This window comes from Crinia signifera, chromosome 7 (assembly GCF_055691185.1).
Source record: "Crinia signifera chromosome 7, ASM5569118v1, whole genome shotgun sequence".
NCBI lineage: Eukaryota > Metazoa > Chordata > Amphibia > Anura > Myobatrachidae > Crinia > Crinia signifera.
In genome coordinates this window covers 107,289,375-107,299,316 of record NC_139223.1, presented here as the reverse complement: position 1 = coordinate 107,299,316, position 9,942 = coordinate 107,289,375, and the positions used below count along the sequence as shown (strand labels likewise).

At 39.3% G+C, this 9,942-nt stretch overlaps 21 non-coding genes and 1 pseudogene across 21 annotated transcripts; all 22 read left to right on the top strand.

The window, feature by feature from the left end:
* The first annotated feature begins 8 nt into the window (after window positions 1-8).
* Window positions 9-127, top strand: LOC146023309 (5S ribosomal RNA). Its single transcript, XR_014452731.1, has one exon. It is a non-coding gene; the product is annotated as a 5S ribosomal RNA (ribosomal RNA).
* Window positions 128-473: 346 nt separating this feature from the next.
* Window positions 474-592, top strand: LOC146024203 (5S ribosomal RNA). The gene has a single exon (XR_014453592.1). It is a non-coding gene; the product is annotated as a 5S ribosomal RNA (ribosomal RNA).
* A 345-nt stretch (window positions 593-937) lies between these two features.
* Window positions 938-1,056, top strand: LOC146022075 (5S ribosomal RNA). Its single transcript, XR_014451543.1, has one exon. It is a non-coding gene; the product is annotated as a 5S ribosomal RNA (ribosomal RNA).
* Window positions 1,057-1,401: 345 nt separating this feature from the next.
* Window positions 1,402-1,520, top strand: LOC146021701 (5S ribosomal RNA). Its single transcript, XR_014451178.1, has one exon. It is a non-coding gene; the product is annotated as a 5S ribosomal RNA (ribosomal RNA).
* Window positions 1,521-1,865: 345 nt separating this feature from the next.
* LOC146024191 (5S ribosomal RNA) lies at window positions 1,866-1,984 on the top strand. The gene has a single exon (XR_014453581.1). It is a non-coding gene; the product is annotated as a 5S ribosomal RNA (ribosomal RNA).
* A 345-nt stretch (window positions 1,985-2,329) lies between these two features.
* LOC146023017 (5S ribosomal RNA) lies at window positions 2,330-2,448 on the top strand. The gene has a single exon (XR_014452449.1). It is a non-coding gene; the product is annotated as a 5S ribosomal RNA (ribosomal RNA).
* A 344-nt stretch (window positions 2,449-2,792) lies between these two features.
* LOC146024706 (5S ribosomal RNA) lies at window positions 2,793-2,911 on the top strand (annotated as a pseudogene).
* A 346-nt stretch (window positions 2,912-3,257) lies between these two features.
* LOC146024141 (5S ribosomal RNA) lies at window positions 3,258-3,376 on the top strand. Its single transcript, XR_014453532.1, has one exon. It is a non-coding gene; the product is annotated as a 5S ribosomal RNA (ribosomal RNA).
* A 345-nt stretch (window positions 3,377-3,721) lies between these two features.
* LOC146023790 (5S ribosomal RNA) lies at window positions 3,722-3,840 on the top strand. The gene has a single exon (XR_014453195.1). It is a non-coding gene; the product is annotated as a 5S ribosomal RNA (ribosomal RNA).
* Window positions 3,841-4,184: 344 nt separating this feature from the next.
* Window positions 4,185-4,303, top strand: LOC146023308 (5S ribosomal RNA). The gene has a single exon (XR_014452730.1). It is a non-coding gene; the product is annotated as a 5S ribosomal RNA (ribosomal RNA).
* Window positions 4,304-4,649: 346 nt separating this feature from the next.
* Window positions 4,650-4,768, top strand: LOC146024179 (5S ribosomal RNA). The gene has a single exon (XR_014453570.1). It is a non-coding gene; the product is annotated as a 5S ribosomal RNA (ribosomal RNA).
* Window positions 4,769-5,113: 345 nt separating this feature from the next.
* On the top strand, window positions 5,114-5,232 carry LOC146022074 (5S ribosomal RNA). The gene has a single exon (XR_014451542.1). It is a non-coding gene; the product is annotated as a 5S ribosomal RNA (ribosomal RNA).
* A 345-nt stretch (window positions 5,233-5,577) lies between these two features.
* Window positions 5,578-5,696, top strand: LOC146024195 (5S ribosomal RNA). Its single transcript, XR_014453585.1, has one exon. It is a non-coding gene; the product is annotated as a 5S ribosomal RNA (ribosomal RNA).
* A 344-nt stretch (window positions 5,697-6,040) lies between these two features.
* Window positions 6,041-6,159, top strand: LOC146024100 (5S ribosomal RNA). The gene has a single exon (XR_014453493.1). It is a non-coding gene; the product is annotated as a 5S ribosomal RNA (ribosomal RNA).
* A 346-nt stretch (window positions 6,160-6,505) lies between these two features.
* On the top strand, window positions 6,506-6,624 carry LOC146024140 (5S ribosomal RNA). The gene has a single exon (XR_014453531.1). It is a non-coding gene; the product is annotated as a 5S ribosomal RNA (ribosomal RNA).
* Window positions 6,625-6,969: 345 nt separating this feature from the next.
* Window positions 6,970-7,088, top strand: LOC146023789 (5S ribosomal RNA). The gene has a single exon (XR_014453194.1). It is a non-coding gene; the product is annotated as a 5S ribosomal RNA (ribosomal RNA).
* A 344-nt stretch (window positions 7,089-7,432) lies between these two features.
* LOC146023307 (5S ribosomal RNA) lies at window positions 7,433-7,551 on the top strand. The gene has a single exon (XR_014452729.1). It is a non-coding gene; the product is annotated as a 5S ribosomal RNA (ribosomal RNA).
* A 346-nt stretch (window positions 7,552-7,897) lies between these two features.
* LOC146024168 (5S ribosomal RNA) lies at window positions 7,898-8,016 on the top strand. Its single transcript, XR_014453559.1, has one exon. It is a non-coding gene; the product is annotated as a 5S ribosomal RNA (ribosomal RNA).
* A 345-nt stretch (window positions 8,017-8,361) lies between these two features.
* On the top strand, window positions 8,362-8,480 carry LOC146022072 (5S ribosomal RNA). The gene has a single exon (XR_014451540.1). It is a non-coding gene; the product is annotated as a 5S ribosomal RNA (ribosomal RNA).
* Window positions 8,481-8,825: 345 nt separating this feature from the next.
* Window positions 8,826-8,944, top strand: LOC146024194 (5S ribosomal RNA). Its single transcript, XR_014453584.1, has one exon. It is a non-coding gene; the product is annotated as a 5S ribosomal RNA (ribosomal RNA).
* Window positions 8,945-9,288: 344 nt separating this feature from the next.
* LOC146024097 (5S ribosomal RNA) lies at window positions 9,289-9,407 on the top strand. Its single transcript, XR_014453491.1, has one exon. It is a non-coding gene; the product is annotated as a 5S ribosomal RNA (ribosomal RNA).
* A 346-nt stretch (window positions 9,408-9,753) lies between these two features.
* Window positions 9,754-9,872, top strand: LOC146021643 (5S ribosomal RNA). Its single transcript, XR_014451121.1, has one exon. It is a non-coding gene; the product is annotated as a 5S ribosomal RNA (ribosomal RNA).
* Window positions 9,873-9,942: the final 70 nt, after the last annotated feature.

The window sequence follows — 9,942 nt, the reverse complement described above, 5'->3', positions numbered from 1 at the left end:
TGGATCTCACCAACAGCCATACCACATTGGATAGGCCCAATCTCGTCTGATCTTGGAAGCTAAGCAGTGTTGGGCCTGGTTAGTACTTGGGTGGGAGACCACATGGGAACACCTGGTGCTGTAGGTTTTTTCCACATTACTGGCAAATTGTTTTTATTCTCTATCTATTTAAATTGGAAACTTTTTCTTTTTATTGCCAGCACAGACATTTAGAAGAGGTCAAACATACACAATAGCCATCACCTAAAGACTTACCACACTGTTTAGGCCCAATTCCAACTGATTTTGGCAGCTAAACAGTGTTGAGCCTCTTTAGTAGTTTAATTTAAGATCCCCTGCTAATATCATGTCCTGTAGGTCTTTTTACATTGCCAACACATGATTTTTGTCAGTAAGCAAAAACAGTTACGAAACTTTTTTATTAGCTTACCTGGTGATAGAAGTAGAAGAGGGCAAAAAAGTGCCTGTATCTCACCTACAGCCATACCACATTGGATATGCCCAATCTCGTCTGATCTTGGAAGCTAAGCAGTGTTGGGCCTGGTTAGTACTTGGGTGGGAGACCACATGGGAACACCAGGTGCTGTAGGTTTTTTCACATTACTGGCAAATTGTTTTTATTCTCTAGCTATTTAAATTGGAAACTTTTTCTTTTTATTGCCAGCACAGACATTTAGAAGAGGTCAAACATACACAATAGCCATCACCTAAAGACTTACCACACTGTTTAGGCCCAATTCTAACTGCTTTTGGCAGCTAAACAGTGTTGAGCCTCTTTAGTAGTTTAATTTAAGATCCCCTGCTAATATCATGTCCTGTAGGTCTTTTTACATTGCCAACACATGATTTTTTTCATTAAGCCAAAACAGTTAGGAAACTTTTTTATTAGCTTACCTGGTGATAGAAGTAGAAGAGGGCAAAAAAGTGCATGTATCTCACCTACAGCCATACCACATTGGATAGGCCCAATCTCGTCTGATCTTGGAAGCTAAGCAGTGTTGGGCCTGGTTAGTACTTGGGTGGGAGACCACATGGGAACACCAGGTGCTGTAGGTTTTTTCACATTACTGGCAAATTGTTTTTATTCTCTATCTATTTAAATTGGAAACTTTTTCTTTTTATTGCCAGCACAGACATTTAGAAGAGGTCAAACATACACAATAGCCATCACCTAAAGACTTACCACACTGTTTAGGCCCAATTCCAACTGCTTTTGGCAGCTAAACAGTGTTGAGCCTCTTTAGTAGTTTAATTTAAGATCCCCTGCTCATATCATGTTATGTAGGTCTTTTTACATTGCCAACACATGATTTTTTTCAGTAAGCAAAAACAGTTACGAAACTTTTTTATTAGCTTACCTGGTGATAGAAGTAGAAGAGGGCAAAAAAGTGCCTGTATCTCACCTACAGCCGTACCACATTGGATATGCCCAATCTCGTCTGATCTTGGAAGCTAAGCAGTGTTGGGCCTGGTTAGTACTTGGGTGGGAGACCACATGGGAACACCAGGTGCTGTAGGTTTTTTCACATTACTGGCAAATTGTTTTTATTCTCTAGCTATTTAAATTGGAAACTTTTTCTTTTTATTGCCTGTAGAGACATTTGTAAGAGGTCAAACAGACACAATAGCCATCACCTAAAGACTTACCACACTGTTTAGGCCCAATTCCAACTGCTTTTGGCAGCTAAACAGTGTTGAGCCTCTTTAGTAGTTTAATTTAAGATCCCCTGCTAATATCATGTCCTGTAGGTCTTTTTACATTGCCAACACATGATTTTTTTCAGTAAGCAAAAACAGTTACGAAACTTTTTTATTAGCTTACCTGGTGATAGAAGTAGAAGAGGGCAAAAAAGTGCCTGTATCTCACCTACAGCCATACCACATTGGATATGCCCAATCTCGTCTGATCTTGGAAGCTAAGCAGTGTTGGGCCTGGTTAGTACTTGGGTGGGAGACCACATGGGAACACCAGGTGCTGTAGGTTTTTTCACATTACTGGCAAATTGTTTTTATTCTCTATCTATTTAAATTGGAAACTTTTTCTTTTTATTGCCAGCACAGACATTTAGAAGAGGTCAAACATACACAATAGCCATCACCTAAAGACTTACCACACTGTTTAGGCCCAATTCTAACTGCTTTTGGCAGCTAAACAGTGTTGAGCCTCTTTAGTAGTTTAATTTAAGATCCCCTGCTAATATCATGTCCTGTAGGTCTTTTTACATTGCCAACACATGATTTTTTTCAGTAAGCAAAAACAGTTACGAAACTTTTTTATTAGCTTACCTGGTGATAGAAGTAGAAGAGGGCAAAAAAGTGCCTGTATCTCACCTACAGCCATACCACATTGGATATGCCCAATCTCGTCTGATCTTGGAAGCTATGCAGTGTTGGGCCTGGTTAGTACTTGGGTGGGAGACCACATGGGAACACCAGGTGCTGTAGGTTTTTTCACATTACTGGCAAATTGTTTTTATTCTCTAGCTATTTAAATTGGAAACTTTTTCTTTTTATTGCCTGTAGAGACATTTGTAAGAGGTCAAACAGACACAATAGCCATCACCTAAAGACTTACCACCCTGTTTAGGCCCAATTCCAACTGCTTTTGGCAGCTAAACAGTGTTGAGCCTCTTTAGTAGTTTAATTTAAGATCCCCTGCTAATATCATGTCCTGTAGGTCTTTTTACATTACCAACACATGATTTTTTTCAGTAAGCAAAAACAGTTAGGAAGCTTTTTTATTAGCTTACCTGGTGATAGAAGAGAAGAGGGCAAAAAAGAGCATGTATCTCACCTACAGCCATACCACATTGAATAGGCCCAATCTCGTCTGATCTTGGAAGCTAAGCAGTGTTGGGCCTGCTTAGTACTTGGGTGGGAGACCACATGGGAACACCAGTTGCTGTAGGTTTTTTCACATTACTGGCAAATTGTTTTTATTCTCTAGCTATTTAAATTGGAAACTTTTTCTTTTTATTGCCAGTACAGACATTTGGAAGAGGTCAAACAGACACAATAGCCATCACCTAAAGACTTACCACACTGTTTAGGCCCAATTCCAACTGCTTTTGGCAGCTAAACAGTGTATGAGCCTCTTTAGTAGTTTCATTTAAGATCCCCTGCTAATATCATGTCCTGTAGGTATTTTTACATTACCAAAACATGATTTTTTTCATTAAGCCAAAACAGTTAGGAAACTTTTTTATTAGCTTACCTGGTGATAGAAGTAGAAAAGGGCAAAAAAGTGCATGTATCTCACCTACAGCCATACCACATTGGATAGGCCCAATCTCGTCTGATCTTGGAAGCTAAGCAGTGTTGGGCCTGGTTAGTACTTGGGTGGGAGACCACATGGGAACACCAGTTGCTGTAGGTTTTTTCACATTACTGGCAAATTGTTTTTATTCTCTATCTATTTAAATTGGAAACTTTTTCTTTTTATTGCCAGCACAGACATTTAGAAGAGGTCAAACATACACAATAGCCATCACCTAAAGACTTACCACACTGTTTAGGCCCAATTCCAACTGCTTTTGGCAGCTAAACAGTGTTGAGCCTCTTTAGTAGTTTAATTTAAGATCCCCTGGTAAAATCATGTCCTGTAGGTCTTTTTACATTGCCAACACATGATTTTTTTCAGTAAGCAAAAACAGTTACGAAACTTTTTTATTAGCTTACCTGGTGATAGAAGTAGAAGAGGGCAAAAAAGTGCCTGTATCTCACCTACAGCCATACCACATTGGATATGCCCAATCTCGTCTGATCTTGGAAGCTAGGCAGTGTTGGGCCTGGTTAGTACTTGGGTGGGAGACCACATGGGAACACCAGGTACTGTAGGTTTTTTCACATTACTGGCAAATTGTTTTTATTCTCTAGCTATTTAAATTGGAAACTTTTTCTTTTTATTGCCAGCACAGACATTTAGAAGAGGTCAAACAGACACAATAGCCATCACCTAAAGACTTACCACACTGTTTAGGCCCAATTCCAACTGCTTTTGGCAGCTAAACAGTGTTGAGCCTCTTTAGTAGTTTAATTTAAGATCCCCTGCTAATATCATGTCCTGTAGGTCTTTTTACATTACCAACACATGATTTTTTTCAGTAAGCAAAAACAGTTAGGAAGCTTTTTTATTAGCTTACCTGGTGATAGAAGAGAAGAGGGCAAAAAAGAGCATGTATCTCACCAACAGCCATACCACATTGGATAGGCCCAATCTCGTCTGATCTTGGAAGCTAAGCAGTGTTGGGCCTGGTTAGTACTTGGGTGGGAGACCACATGGGAACACCTGGTGCTGTAGGTTTTTTCCACATTACTGGCAAATTGTTTTTATTCTCTATCTATTTAAATTGGAAACTTTTTCTTTTTATTGCCAGCACAGACATTTAGAAGAGGTCAAACATACACAATAGCCATCACCTAAAGACTTACCACACTGTTTAGGCCCAATTCCAACTGCTTTTGGCAGCTAAACAGTGTTGAGCCTCTTTAGTAGTTTAATTTAAGATCCCCTGCTAATATCATGTCCTGTAGGTCTTTTTACATTGCCAACACATGATTTTTGTCAGTAAGCAAAAACAGTTACGAAACTTTTTTATTAGCTTACCTGGTGATAGAAGTAGAAGAGGGCAAAAAAGTGCCTGTATCTCACCTACAGCCATACCACATTGGATATGCCCAATCTCGTCTGATCTTGGAAGCTAAGCAGTGTTGGGCCTGGTTAGTACTTGGGTGGGAGACCACATGGGAACACCAGGTGCTGTAGGTTTTTTCACATTACTGGCAAATTGTTTTTATTCTCTAGCTATTTAAATTGGAAACTTTTTCTTTTTATTGCCAGCACAGACATTTAGAAGAGGTCAAACATACACAATAGCCATCACCTAAAGACTTACCACACTGTTTAGGCCCAATTCTAACTGCTTTTGGCAGCTAAACAGTGTTGAGCCTCTTTAGTAGTTTAATTTAAGATCCCCTGCTAATATCATGTCCTGTAGGTCTTTTTACATTGCCAACACATGATTTTTTTCATTAAGCCAAAACAGTTAGGAAACTTTTTTATTAGCTTACCTGGTGATAGAAGTAGAAGAGGGCAAAAAAGTGCATGTATCTCACCTACAGCCATACCACATTGGATAGGCCCAATCTCGTCTGATCTTGGAAGCTAAGCAGTGTTGGGCCTGGTTAGTACTTGGGTGGGAGACCACATGGGAACACCAGGTGCTGTAGGTTTTTTCACATTACTGGCAAATTGTTTTTATTCTCTATCTATTTAAATTGGAAACTTTTTCTTTTTATTGCCAGCACAGACATTTAGAAGAGGTCAAACATACACAATAGCCATCACCTAAAGACTTACCACACTGTTTAGGCCCAATTCCAACTGCTTTTGGCAGCTAAACAGTGTTGAGCCTCTTTAGTAGTTTAATTTAAGATCCCCTGCTCATATCATGTTATGTAGGTCTTTTTACATTGCCAACACATGATTTTTTTCAGTAAGCAAAAACAGTTACGAAACTTTTTTATTAGCTTACCTGGTGATAGAAGTAGAAGAGGGCAAAAAAGTGCCTGTATCTCACCTACAGCCATACCACATTGGATATGCCCAATCTTGTCTGATCTTGGAAGCTAAGCAGTGTTGGGCCTGGTTAGTACTTGGGTGGGAGACCTCATGGGAACACCAGGTGCTTTAGGTTTTTTCACATTACTGGCAAATTGTTTTTATTCTCTAGCTATTTAAATTGGAAACTTTTTCTTTTTATTGCCTGTAGAGACATTTGTAAGAGGTCAAACAGACACAATAGCCATCACCTAAAGACTTACCACACTGTTTAGGCCCAATTCCAACTGCTTTTGGCAGCTAAACAGTGTTGAGCCTCTTTAGTAGTTTAATTTAAGATCCCCTGCTAATATCATGTCCTGTAGGTCTTTTTACATTACCAACACATGATTTTTTTCAGTAAGCAAAAACAGTTAGGAAGCTTTTTTATTAGCTTACCTGGTGATAGAAGAGAAGAGGGCAAAAAAGAGCATGTATCTCACCTACAGCCATACCACGTTGGATAGGCCCAATCTTGTCTGATCTTGGAAGCTAAGCAGTGTTGGGCCTGGTTAGTACTTGGGTGGGAGACCACATGGGAACACCTGGTGCTGTAGGTTTTTTAACATTACTGGCAAATTGTTTTTATTCTCTAGCTATTTAAATTGGAAACTTTTTCTTTTTATTGCCAGTACAGACATTTGGAAGAGGTCAAACAGACACAATAGCCATCACCTAAAGACTTACCACACTGTTTAGGCCCAATTCCAACTGCTTTTGGCAGCTAAACAGTGTATGAGCCTCTTTAGTAGTTTCATTTAAGATCCCCTGCTAATATCATGTCCTGTAGGTATTTTTACATTACCAAAACATGATTTTTTTCATTAAGCCAAAACAGTTAGGAAACTTTTTTATTAGCTTACCTGGTGATAGAAGTAGAAAAGGGCAAAAAAGTGCATGTATCTCACCTACAGCCATACCACATTGGATAGGCCCAATCTCGTCTGATCTTGGAAGCTAAGCAGTGTTGGGCCTGGTTAGTACTTGGGTGGGAGACCACATGGGAACACCAGTTGCTGTAGGTTTTTTCACATTACTGGCAAATTGTTTTTATTCTCTATCTATTTAAATTGGAAACTTTTTCTTTTTATTGCCAGCACAGACATTTAGAAGAGGTCAAACATACACAATAGCCATCACCTAAAGACTTACCACACTGTTTAGGCCCAATTCCAACTGCTTTTGGCAGCTAAACAGTGTTGAGCCTCTTTAGTAGTTTAATTTAAGATCCCCTGGTAAAATCATGTCCTGTAGGTCTTTTTACATTGCCAACACATGATTTTTTTCAGTAAGCAAAAACAGTTACGAAACTTTTTTATTAGCTTACCTGGTGATAGAAGTAGAAGAGGGCAAAAAAGTGCCTGTATCTCACCTACAGCCATACCACATTGGATATGCCCAATCTCGTCTGATCTTGGAAGCTAGGCAGTGTTGGGCCTGGTTAGTACTTGGGTGGGAGACCACATGGGAACACCAGGTACTGTAGGTTTTTTCACATTACTGGCAAATTGTTTTTATTCTCTAGCTATTTAAATTGGAAACTTTTTCTTTTTATTGCCAGCACAGACATTTAGAAGAGGTCAAACAGACACAATAGCCATCACCTAAAGACTTACCACACTGTTTAGGCCCAATTCCAACTGCTTTTGGCAGCTAAACAGTGTTGAGCCTCTTTAGTAGTTTAATTTAAGATCCCCTGCTAATATCATGTCCTGTAGGTCTTTTTACATTACCAACACATGATTTTTTTCAGTAAGCAAAAACAGTTAGGAAGCTTTTTTATTAGCTTACCTGGTGATAGAAGAGAAGAGGGCAAAAAAGAGCATGTATCTCACCAACAGCCATACCACATTGGATAGGCCCAATCTCGTCTGATCTTGGAAGCTAAGCAGTGTTGGGCCTGGTTAGTACTTGGGTGGGAGACCACATGGGAACACCTGGTGCTGTAGGTTTTTTCCACATTACTGGCAAATTGTTTTTATTCTCTATCTATTTAAATTGGAAACTTTTTCTTTTTATTGCCAGCACAGACATTTAGAAGAGGTCAAACATACACAATAGCCATCACCTAAAGACTTACCACACTGTTTAGGCCCAATTCCAACTGCTTTTGGCAGCTAAACAGTGTTGAGCCTCTTTAGTAGTTTAATTTAAGATCCCCTGCTAATATCATGTCCTGTAGGTCTTTTTACATTGCCAACACATGATTTTTGTCAGTAAGCAAAAACAGTTACGAAACTTTTTTATTAGCTTACCTGGTGATAGAAGTAGAAGAGGGCAAAAAAGTGCCTGTATCTCACCTACAGCCATACCACATTGGATATGCCCAATCTCGTCTGATCTTGGAAGCTAAGCAGTGTTGGGCCTGGTTAGTACTTGGGTGGGAGACCACATGGGAACACCAGGTGCTGTAGGTTTTTTCACATTACTGGCAAATTGTTTTTATTCTCTAGCTATTTAAATTGGAAACTTTTTCTTTTTATTGCCAGCACAGACATTTAGAAGAGGTCAAACATACACAATAGCCATCACCTAAAGACTTACCACACTGTTTAGGCCCAATTCTAACTGCTTTTGGCAGCTAAACAGTGTTGAGCCTCTTTAGTAGTTTAATTTAAGATCCCCTGCTAATATCATGTCCTGTAGGTCTTTTTACATTGCCAACACATGATTTTTTTCATTAAGCCAAAACAGTTAGGAAACTTTTTTATTAGCTTACCTGGTGATAGAAGTAGAAGAGGGCAAAAAAGTGCATGTATCTCACCTACAGCCATACCACATTGGATAGGCCCAATCTCGTCTGATCTTGGAAGCTAAGCAGTGTTGGGCCTGGTTAGTACTTGGGTGGGAGACCACATGGGAACACCAGGTGCTGTAGGTTTTTTCACATTACTGGCAAATTGTTTTTATTCTCTATCTATTTAAATTGGAAACTTTTTCTTTTTATTGCCAGCACAGACATTTAGAAGAGGTCAAACATACACAATAGCCATCACCTAAAGACTTACCACACTGTTTAGGCCCAATTCCAACTGCTTTTGGCAGCTAAACAGTGTTGAGCCTCTTTAGTAGTTTAATTTAAGATCCCCTGCTCATATCATGTTATGTAGGTCTTTTTACATTGCCAACACATGATTTTTTTCAGTAAGCAAAAACAGTTACGAAACTTTTTTATTAGCTTACCTGGTGATAGAAGTAGAAGAGGGCAAAAAAGTGCCTGTATCTCACCTACAGCCATACCACATTGGATATGCCCAATCTTGTCTGATCTTGGAAGCTAAGCAGTGTTGGGCCTGGTTAGTACTTGGGTGGGAGACCTCATGGGAACACCAGGTGCTTTAGGTTTTTTCACATTACTGGCAAATTGTTTTTATTCTCTAGCTATTTAAATTGGAAACTTTTTCTTTTTATTGCCTGTAGAGACATTTGTAAGAGGTCAAACAGACACAATAGCCATCACCTAAAGACTTACCACACTGTTTAGGCCCAATTCCAACTGCTTTTGGCAGCTAAACAGTGTTGAGCCTCTTTAGTAGTTTAATTTAAGATCCCCTGCTAATATCATGTCCTGTAGGTCTTTTTACATTACCAACACATGATTTTTTTCAGTAAGCAAAAACAGTTAGGAAGCTTTTTTATTAGCTTACCTGGTGATAGAAGAGAAGAGGGCAAAAAAGAGCATGTATCTCACCTACAGCCATACCACGTTGGATAGGCCCAATCTTGTCTGATCTTGGAAGCTAAGCAGTGTTGGGCCTGGTTAGTACTTGGGTGGGAGACCACATGGGAACACCTGGTGCTGTAGGTTTTTTAACATTACTGGCAAATTGTTTTTATTCTCTAGCTATTTAAATTGGAAACTTTTTCTTTTTATTGCCAGTACAGACATTTGGAAGAGGTCAAACAGACACAATAGCCATCACCTAAAGACTTACCACACTGTTTAGGCCCAATTCCAACTGCTTTTGGCAGCTAAACAGTGTATGAGCCTCTTTAGTAGTTTAATTTAAGATCCCCTGCTAATATCATGTCCTGTAGGTCTTTTTACATTGCCAACACATGATTTTTTTCAGTAAGCAAAAACAGTTACGAAACTTTTTTATTAGCTTACCTGGTGATAGAAGTAGAAGAGGGCAAAAAAGTGCTTGTATCTCACCTACAGCCATACCACATTGGATATGCCCAATCTCGTCTGATCTTGGAAGCTAAGCAGTGTTGGGCCTGGTTAGTACTTGTGTGGGAGACCACATGGGAACACCAGGTGCTGTAGGTTTTTTCACATTACTGGCAAATTGTTTTTATTCTCTAGCTATTTAAATTGGAAACTATTTCTTTTTATTGCC